Source organism: Pteropus alecto, unplaced genomic scaffold, assembly GCF_000325575.1.
Source record: "Pteropus alecto unplaced genomic scaffold, ASM32557v1 scaffold87, whole genome shotgun sequence".
In the NCBI taxonomy this organism is placed as follows: Eukaryota; Metazoa; Chordata; class Mammalia; order Chiroptera; family Pteropodidae; genus Pteropus; species Pteropus alecto.
The window spans coordinates 15,073,583-15,084,617 of record NW_006443225.1 but is presented as its reverse complement, the minus strand read 5'-3'; the positions used below and the strand labels follow the sequence as shown (position 1 = coordinate 15,084,617).

General features: G+C 39.0%; 1 protein-coding gene across 5 annotated transcripts in view; it reads left to right on the top strand.

Annotated features, from left to right (window-relative positions):
* The window catches only part of STAU2 (staufen double-stranded RNA binding protein 2), a 220,864-nt gene that overhangs the window by 89,827 nt on the left and 120,002 nt on the right, over nucleotides 1-11,035 (top strand). The window lies entirely within an intron of this gene.

The window sequence follows — 11,035 nt, the reverse complement described above, 5'->3', positions numbered from 1 at the left end:
GAGTGACATTTAATTCAGAGTGAAGACATTCATTTTTTTTTTTTTAAGTGGTTATTTTTATTGCAACGTTATTACAGTATAAAAGAATCAAAAAAGAAAAGCAATTATCTATAAGCTCATTATGCTCGAAAATCAACCGTTTTCACGGTTCTGTTTAGGTAAACACGAATATTTACATAATTATAATTGGTTTGCATTAAAAATCACTCAGTTTTATTAATTAAAATAGATTAATTCATATATAGCCTAAGTAATGCATTGTGAAATCCACTGTATGATTCTTGTTCAAAATATAGATTATAAGTATTCAAGAACTTTCTCGTTCTTCTAGTATAATGATCTGAGAGCTGTGTTTTCTATGGTTTTCAAGACTGAGGCTAATTCTTTCATGAACAGGAATGTACAATAATTTTATGCCCTTTTATTGATACTTTTCTTGGTTTCCTGTGAAGACTTTTCTTTCGCCCACATCAAAAAATATTCATGACTTCTCTTCGTTGCTGTTATGAAGATACGTCAGGATTTTAATGAATTTGTCAGCTTTTTTTCCTTAAGGAGTAATTGGGAAAACTATTTAAAATTCAGAGCATTTCTCTGTCTTACTTAATGCAAAGAATGACGCTCTAAACACTCACTTCATGGTGACAATGTTCTAAGTCAGCCACAAACAGCACCACACATTACAGTGTCCTTAATCTTCCATGGGAAAGTAGATGCGGATATAGACCTTGTAACATATGTGCAAGTTTGTACCGTGTTCTAATTTAACGTTGCAGTTATTAGAATTTTAAATATTATATCAAAATCACTAATTGAAATATCAGAAATGTAAGAATAAAATTGCTCACAGGTGCGTTTTAATTATAGTGTTATCGGATGCTTAAAAATCCTCTTCAGTTTGTTTCTTGTTTCAAAGGTCCAGGATCAGGTCCTTATGCATTGGAAACACAGGCATTTTTCTTTAACTTCCTTCCCGCCTCTCCCGAAAAGCTTGTTTTCACTGAAGTGACCATTTTACTGTAAATCAATAAAACAGAAACAGCCAGCCAGTGACGACCCTATTAAAGTGAATTCCTCAGTGGAGTCAAATCTATCCCAATTCTATTTTTAACCCTATTTCTCCTTATCATCATCCCTGGAAGCTGAATAAGCTTAAAAATGTAAATTGTCATAATTTATTCTTCGATACTAGCAGCGCATCTCTTGATATATATTGAAATTAGTAACTCTTATCAAAGAACACTTATGAGAACAGAATTTTTGGATCATCAGAACTAACCTCTTGAATATTTCAATGAGGTAATGATATTCATGAATTACTTTCTGGGAATAATTTAAATAATTTAATAGGTTTCTGAGCCTTCGATCTGCATATATAAGGATGATAAATGTGATGGGCTTAGCCTGTACCCCAAAGGAAAATGAAATCAGTTCAAGATTCTCAGAGAGTTTATGTTTAATTCCTTTGATGTTCGAATATGTAGGTTTGTAATTACTTGGTAAAGGAGCATTAAGTCGATTTCAGTTTTACGGAAAGCGCTTAGGACAGTACTTGTTTTCTAGTAAACACATAATGAGTGTTGACTTCCTTCCATGCCTTCTCTCCTCCCCTTCTTTACTAAGTGTTCTAGAATTCTGAGTAGGCTTGCCCCAAATTCCATTCTTATACTTTTTATCTGTCAAATGTTTTTCCGTGCACGTGGTGACCAAAAAATATATACTTTATACCCGAGTAGTTACTTTTGGCACTAGTCATTTTTTCAAAGAATGTAAACGTTTATTTGAATATAGAAGTCAGTTATGAACTTGACAGTGTTAACGTGAAATCACTTTATAAATAACCTGCAAATTCCATCATTAAATAGTGATATGTTGGCTCTTAGCTTTATGTGTTTGTTGATTTTTAACTTGCTAAGGATTTTGGAACTTGTTTGCAAGTAGGGGAAGAGGTATCAGAAAGAGGACAGTGAGTTTCAGTGATCGGAAACGTGTCAGATGCTTGAGATTTGCTTTAGATAGAATCTCAGAAGTGATAAAGCTGTTTGAGCGAAGCAAGCTTAAAACTCGACCAGACCAGAAACACGTCAGAACTTCCTGTGGACTAAGTAGTTCACATTGTGAATGTGCAGGGGGACGATCCCTCACCCCTTCCCGATTGCGAGGGGTGAGCTTCCCAGGGGGACCCCCCAAGCGGTCCCTGCCACAGGCCATCGCAGAGGAAGAGAGCAGCTCTGTGGTACATTCGGAAAAAGTTGGTCTCTTCTTAGGAGTTGATCGCTCAAATGATGAATCCATTCCCTAAAAATTAATTTAAATTCATGTATTATGGTAACGTTTAGGTTAAATTCTCTTCTACTTAATCAGTGCATTAAGTTTGAAATTTTGCCGTAAGTGGGTTCTGTCCTGTGAAGAATACCTTTGTTCGTGTTTTGCAGGCAAAGGTTAGAGCAGGGATCTCTCGGGATGGCACGTGCGGGGGAAGATAGGAATTTGAGATTGCCAAGGCTGCTGCCTCGCTGACACGTCTGACCTTGAGCAACTCATTTTCCTTCTCATTATTCAGCGTGCTCTGTTAAGAGTTATGCATACCAATTTATAACGCCGAGAATCTTTAATTATGTAACCTTTGCAAAATTAACCTTCCTTGAATGACATCTGAAAAGGTAGCACGTTACTTTATAAAAAACAATGTCATCATAAAGTGACTCTTCTTCATGGTTTTCTTTGTTAAACTCTACCTTACTTCGCAAAATTGTAATTAATAAGATCAAATTTTTAGCCAACCATTATTTGGAAAAATATGAAATTAACTTGGAACCGTAGTGTACAAAAATTAAAAGAAAGGAATGCAGAAATAAGGGAAAGAAGACAGTTTTAATCTGGCATAGCTAGCATCTAACTGTAAGGAGACAAAGAAAGTCGATGTACATGTGCATTTAATTTTCGAAGTGGAAGATATTATTATTTTTTTGTGGAAGATATTTTTTTTAGAGATTACAGTCATAAGAAACTGCTAACAATTACAACTAAAAAATAGTTTAAATGGTTTTGCAAGTGATTGTGATTACATAGCCTGGTTCTTGGCTTGATTGCCTGCAGATTTAAAATATGGACCTAATTTTTGCGTGCTGCTCGGGCTTCGTTGGACAGAATTGCAGCAGAAGGTAGACTGTTCTAAGTGCATTTTTACCCTTTGAATCACTGTCATCGTCATGTTGAAGGGCAGGAGCACATAACTGTAATGTAAGGTTTGCATTAAATTTAGCATGGGGCAATTTTATGCTTGGCATATACATAAGAAGCTAGATTTTTACAGATAAATGACTAACAACTTTTTAAAAAGATCATGCATTTTAAAGATCTACTGACAGCTCATGGAAAACTTTGTAAAATATTTAGATACAGTTCAGTTGATAATATCTTTTGTTGTATTCACATTCCATGTTTTTTTATTAATACAGAGTTTTACTTAAAAACAGGTTCATTGTTTCTTGAAGGTGAACTCTAGCTTAATTCAAAATTGGACCAGGCTCAAAGGTATTCACTGGTATGTGCCGAATCCACCTACTAAAAGATTATTTGGAGGCATTTTTCACATAAATATTTTTCCGTTAACCTTTTAAAAAGTTTTATTTAGCCCCTGTGAAATACGCTAGCTCGCCTAGGTTCATTAGAGATGACCCAAGACAAATACCTTTGAGATGGGATAGAATTCTTACTGACCTTTTCAGTATTGGAGTTGACTTACCAAAACTTTTGTCACTTTTGTGTCATATCTCTGTTTTTCTAAACTCTGTACATCCTGAACGCAGGGTGCTGAACTGCCCCGGCGATGTGGCATTCTGGGGGATGCATGCTTGTTTCCCAGATGCTTGAACCGTATTTAGAATGTCTACATTTTTAATATTGTTTTTTTATGGGTGTGGGTTGCACTTTCAACATAATAGATGGATAGATTTTTTAAGTGTTGGGAGAGTTCTCTCTGTGATTTCCTCTTGGGGCTCCCGTAACAGAAACCGCTTTATAATGCGACAGGTAAGTTGGAGCTGATTGGATTTAAATATAAAGCTGCGTGATCCAACTTAATAATTTGTTTAGACATAAATACTGTGCTGGACATCTAAGAGTGTAGCTGCTTGTCACTCGGCGGGCACTTTTGCCCGTGGGGCCCGGCCCCTGCATGGCAGATGGCCCGTGAACAGCGTGATCCCGTAAATAGAGCCCTGGCTACCTGGAGCATGTGGGCAAAAGGACGGACACGTCATCACTGCTCTTGCTTTGCACCTGCTGAGGCTGCAGGTGGGAATGCCGTCCCTCCCCTGAGCAGGAGGAAGGATCCAGGTGTTCCAGACAGGTGCTCTCCCCCTTCGCAGTGGTGGCTGCGTCGGACTGCGGAGTGGTGAGAAGCTGGAGCCCCTTTCGTTACTCTGACCAGGGTCCTCTGTCCTTGCCCGTTGGGTCTGTGGAGATAAGGGACAGCCTTAAGCTCGCTTCTGTTTTCGTCAGAGCAGTTGAGTTTGTAGTTAAAGCCCATGCATTTAAGGAGAAGGGATCTGGAAGTAGAAAGTAAGTCTTGAATCAGATTACCGCGGATAGGGTATTTTTTCCGAAATAGTCTCAGGAAAGATTGAATGAATTTGAATTTTCATGATTTTCAAAACTTGCTCGGCTCATGTTTTTACACATAAAAAAGATTTCAGATACATGTTTTTTTTTAAAAAAGGAAACCATATGAACAACTTAAGGATGCATTTATTGATCTCAATGTGAGAGTGTCTTTAAGTATAAGTGCAAAGGATGAAGTCCAAGAAGAGATGGATTTAGGAGCATAAAAACTAAAAATGCATTCAGGGGACAGCATAAGAAAATAAAAAGGCAAATGACAAACAAAGCATAAATTGCAGTATGAATAGAAACTGGTTAAGTGTACGCAGAGGACACATACAGGCTAATTAAAAATAAAGAAAACGTCTCAATAGAAGAGTGTAAGTAGGCATTTAAAAAGAACAGACGTTAAGTCATGAAAAATTGTTTAGCAATCAGGAAAGTGCAGATTAAAAATAAGTGTTATATAATTTCTGATCCGTAAAAATTGGTGAAGATTTAAAAAATTGATGATCCCAGCTGTTGGGGAACCAGGCAGCAGCCTACTGCTGGTGGAATTGTGAACTGGCTCTGCCTTTCTGGGGTGATAAAGATACAGAGCTGAGGCCCATGATTCGTAGAGCTTAACTGAAAGATACAGAAAAAGGGAATATGTTTTTCCTTTATAGACATATACTGGTCTTTTAATCAGAAAAAAAAAATGTGTATTTAAAACATGTTTACAAACTTGGCCCAAATTGTACAATCTGGTTGCTTTTAAACAAATATTATATATTAAACACTTGGAACAGTTATCTATATTCTGAAGTCCACTTGGGAAACTTTTATGAATTTTTTTAAGCAAGAAGAGAAATGTGTAGTTTTCTAAACTCTGAATGAAATTTCAATTTCTGAAATCCATCCAGGAATCTGCAATGTGTGCTCTTTGTTCTCATCGCTCTGTGGGGCTCGAAAGGCATTTAAAGCTAGTATTTTCAGAACTGGAACAGAGCCCACGATGACATGGATGAAAGTCTCCCAGAGATCGAAAGCTGAAGTGTTAAAAACTGTTTAATTGATTTTCTTTATCAAAGAAACTACAATAAGCTTGAGGAGAACATCAGGGTAATTTTCGTAATTACTCATTCACCAGCTTGTCTCGCAAGATGGAGATTTTTTAGCACCGGTTTAGTGTATTACAGTTTGCCAAGAAATATTAAACTTCTGTTACCATTTTTAAGGAAAAAAATGTAGGTGACACTTGATACGTAGTGTATTTAACACACGTAAGTTATGAAGCATGAGAACAAAATGAGCAGCTCACGAGCAGCTCACGAACCCACCGCTCAGTTGAAACACTGGGACATCACCTACCGGTATGCGACCTGCATCCTCTCTAGCATCCCTCTGCTCAGCGTGCCTCTCTCCAGCACAGAAAATCACCCTCTCTGGGTTCCACGGTCATCCCACCCTTTGATTCTTGTACTTTCATTAAATAAGTACCTGTCCTTACCAGTATTTGTTTAGTTTGGGTTTAAAAATTATTTTTTGACTTTAGGAAAATGACATTATATACTGCGAATTTTCTGAAATTCCCCTGCCCACACACCATTAATATTGTGATTTAAGATTATTTTGTTACATATAGTATTTCATCCATTATGGGAATATTCTATGATTGACTTATCCTTTCTCCATCCGATCTACATTTGGGGTATTTTTTTATTCCCAAACTAGTTCTTTGAACATTTCGAACATGTCTCCTGATGTACATGCCTAAGAGTTTATGGGACACAGCTAGGCATGGAATTTATGGGTTACGGGGTCTGTGTGAGTTTAGGTTCCAAGAGACTCGCTGTTTGTGTGGGGAGCTGGAGGACCTGCAGAGCCTTGTCCTCCAAACTGGAAAGCTCTTAAATCACTTTCGTACCGTTGATCTCATTTTCGATGATTCAAGTTACACCATATCCTTTATGTTTTTCTTTTCTATGTTTACTTAGTTTTTTGAATGGATAAAAATAAAAAATGCCAGAAAGTGAAAGATCTGCCTCCCCTTCTGTCCCCGTTAGCACACTTTCCGCCCCGTCCCCCAAGCAAGTGACTTATGGTTGGTCACTCCCTTTTGTCCTGTTCCGGCATATGTTTTTATACACATACAAGCAAATTCAGAATTTTGCCCCCTAGCATTCCAGCTACACTGTTCTCCAGTTTTCTCTTTCACTTAACAATATGTCCTGAAGATCCTTCCGTGTTACTGTGTATAAAACTTTATGATTATTTAACCAGTTTCTAACCGATGCGCATTTAGATCTTTTACAGTTATTCCGTTCGCAGATCGTTCTACTGTGCGAAGCCTCGTCCATACATCATCGTACATGTGTGCGAGTGTATTTGTTGGATCGGTTCCTACAGTGGAATTACTGAGTCAAAGAACATGTGCACTTATAATTTTGATAGATGTTGCCAGATTATGCTCGATAGAGACTTAGCAACTGACATGCCCCCGGCGGCAGATGAGGCTGCCTTTCCCCCCAGCCTCAGCGACCCACGGCGCTGTCAGTCTGCTGGATCTTCGCCAGTCTGATAGTTGGAATACGGTATTCAGTGTATTCCATCGACATGGTGTTCAGTCTGTGCTTTTTCGGTCAATGATATAATCATATCTGTTGCCTGTTTAAAAATTAGATGGTTCTTCTTTTTTTCTTATTTGACAGGAGAATGTGTCCGTGTGTGTGCCTTTATGATACAGCGTGCCAGGATTTTTCTTGTTCTCTTTGTTCATGATAGAATTTTCTTCTAAAGTTTGGTTTTCTTTTTAATGTATTTGAATGGCTTTTTCTTTTACAGTCTTTTTTAGCATTTGTAATCTTAATAGTGCCTTCCCCACTCAGATTATAAAAATTCTTTTAAGTTATCTTTCATAACTTTTATAGTTTTATTTTTTTGTCTTTAAATCTGTGATCCATCTGGGACTTAGAGTGAAAGTATGGATCCAATTTAAATCCCCAGTGCGTGGAGACTTCACTGATATCAGATACTAAGATGCTGTGTGTGTTTGGTTTTATTCTGGACTTTATATTCTCCTCTGTTCATCTGACTGCTTATTCAAGGACCAGCTTTAATCACTGCATCTTAATTGTGCTTTAATATAAGTAAAGTTCTTTTTGTTTAAAACAGTTGCAAATGAGGATGTCGTTGATCCATGATCTTTCTGCCTGTAGTACGTGGAGTAGAAGTAATTGAAAAGATTAAAAACCCCCTTGACCTGAGGAATAAGAGGAGCGAGGGTGGTCACAGCACCGACTAAAAGACGCGGCAGGGAGGTGTGTGGCTGGAGGCGGTGGAGCAGTCTCCCTAAAACCTCTGTGTGTCACGCGTGGAGCATTCATCCTTTAATTTATTCAGAAAGTATTTATTAATTGCACTGAACTGTTTTTGGTATCATTGGTGATTTTAATAAAGTTTTTTTAAACTTGAAACTGTTTTCTGAGGAGCTAGTCAGTCTGTAAGATAAGCATGGTTCATCACCACCATCTCTCCCCTAGAAAAAGGAGGGAAAACTTAAAAAAAAAAAAAGGAACAAGCGCCATTTGAAAAAAAAAAATCAGTTTTCGATTTTAAAAATACATCATATAACACAGTACGTGACATTTTCAGTGCTCAGTGTTTGAACAAATGAAAAAAATACAGCGTTTTCACGTTTTTCCCCCAACGTGTTGATGGTCTTAGCTATCACCTAGACCTGTGGTTCTCGGCTTGGTGTCGGTGGATGCGCTATAATAATAGGTGCCATTACCGTAGTTCAACGGCCTAGTGGATTTATTCCTAGTGTATCCTTTGCTTTGGGGTAGAATTATGTCTGAATTCATATCTCCAGCTATTCTGAATCTCAGACTGGCAGTCTCTGGTCGAAGAAACAGGCAGATGACAGCATTATGAAGTAAGCGAGGTCTGTCTGAAAGTCGCGTCCTTGAAACTCGAGGGACATAGAAGAGAACGAGAGACGAGGTCCCACGCGGGAAAAGCTCCCGTTTCATAAACAGGAACATGGAGGTTCGGGTGATTGTATATCTCGCCCGAGGACATCGAGGTTGTTATAGGTAGTGAGGACTTGAACTTGTGTCTTCGGACTCCACAGTCTGCATTTGCCACTAGACAGCATATTCTAGATATATCACTTGGCTGATAATTAAGAAAAAATGAATAATGTTTTTTAAAAAGAAATTCCACTAAAGTTAAGTATGTATTTTCTTAAAAGAATGTTTTATATATCATGTACCAGAATCATTTTTTAAAACGTTTCATAACATGGAAAATGTCCAAGCTATTGTTTCAGATACCAGTTTGATATTTGGGTGGATCATGTAAAAACACTAAAATGGCTGAGAAAGCATGTGAAATGTTTGTTTTAACAATGGAAAAGCCATCTGTATTACATGATTTTCCTTAAGACATAAAAAACTTTAGTAATAGTTCATTTTTAAAAACACTCAACAGGCTTTTTGGGTGATGTTATTCAAGTGTATTGTTTTATTCCAAGCTTTCTGGTTTGTGTTAAGATGATTCATAGGCTTTTAGAGCCGAAAGAGATTTTCAAGTTCCTCTTGTCTAATTTGTTTTGCAGACGGGGGAGCAGGGCCGAGGGGCTCTCTGCTGCCACAGCTCGGGCTCGCGTAGCGAGGCCTCGGTCGGCGACGTTTACCGCTGTCCTGTTGTTCTTCCCTTTGTGACATTTTGCGCTAATACGGAATGTCAGACTCTTTTTAATTAGCTGTTTTTTAAAAAAAAGATGTCATGTTGTAGAGAGGTTTCAGATTTATAACAGGACGGAAAGGGAGACACAGGTTTCCCGCGCAGCCCTGCCCAGCCCCTCACGCTCACGGCAACCCTGTCACCAGCATCACTCGCCCGCATGGCACATTTTTCACAGAGGATGAACCTGCATTGACCTATAATCACTCGAAGTTCATTGTTTATCTCAGGGTTCACTCTGGTGTCGTACATTTGATAGGTTCAGACAAACGTATAATGACATACATCGTCATTATTATGTCATATAGAATATTCTGTGCCCTGCCTGTTCGTACCGCCCCCACCCCTTCCACCTCTGACAACCACTGGTCTTTTTATTGTCTCCGTAGTTTTGCCTTTTCCAGAATATCATGTCGTTGGAACCGTAGATGTGCTTCTTTTATGACTGGCTTCTTTCACATAGTAATCTGCATTTTAAGTTCCTCCATGCCTTTTCATGGCTTGGTAGCTCATTTCTTTTTAGCACCAAGTGATACTCCATTGTTTGGCAGTATCACAGGGTAGAGGTCCAGGCCCCTGGCGTGGTCTCCACTGACACTTTGGGGTGGGCTCCAAGTCTCACCCCCTGCCAGGAGCCCCTCTCCAGCACTGCCAGAGCGATGCCAGGAGCCTTGTCACAGCTCGCTGAGGGCGACAGCCCAGGCTCCCCTCCTGGCCTGAGGAGGCAGGGCTAAGAGCGAGGCACTTTTACTGTGTGTTTGGCTAAACTGGTTTTTGTCTTAAGTTTCCTGTCTTGCTAGACCACCCCTTTCCTGGTCCTAAGAATTGAATTTGTGATTTTTACAAGACAATTTTTAAATTGTTTATTAAGTACTTAGTATTTATACGATTCCAGTCAGTTCATTTTTATTCATAATACTGTGGAATCCGTCATACCCTTCTGAATAATATGTAGACTAATTTGTAATAAATTATCATGTCCGAATCCGTATCATAAAAGAATTAAAGGAGAGCATCGCGTGGATTGAGTCCTTTCACCGCACAGCTCTGCGTTTCTCTCCTGTCGACCTAACACTAACACTGGAAGTGACCGTCTCGCAGCCAATAAAATTATGAAACCGGCCAAGCACATTGTTTTTACATCTCTTTCAAAGAGTAATTTCACAATGAGAAATTTTTTTTTTTTTTTTTCAATTCTCCCATCTCCATCCATGCTGCTCACGGGGCACCTAGGATATAGGTTTGCCAGGAAAAGTGGAGACACCGCATCTTAAGTCCCGTGTCTCGACAGCTTCTCATCTCTGTTATGGTAGTAGAATAGTTCAAGAATCCATGTGCACACATGCAAAGAGTAATAGTTTTGTTTTCGTTTGTTCGTTCGTTTTGCTGATGAAACGGTGATTGCATGAACCGACTCTAAAGCCAGACGCCTGGTCCCAGTCCCAGGGTCGCCACTTCCTGGCTTGTAACTTGGAGCCAGTCCCTCCCCGTCTCGATGCCTCAGGGCCTTCCGCGGTAAAGCAGGGAGTCGTAATCTTTACTTCACGGGATCAGCATAATCTTTACTTCATGGCATCACTGAGCTAGTGCGTGCAGAGCCTGCTATCTGGTTAGGACTTTATACGAGTTTGCGCTCCAGCTGACGTTGCTTTGTGGGTTGTCTGGATCGGATTCTGAGGATGCTAGCAGAGGATGGTGT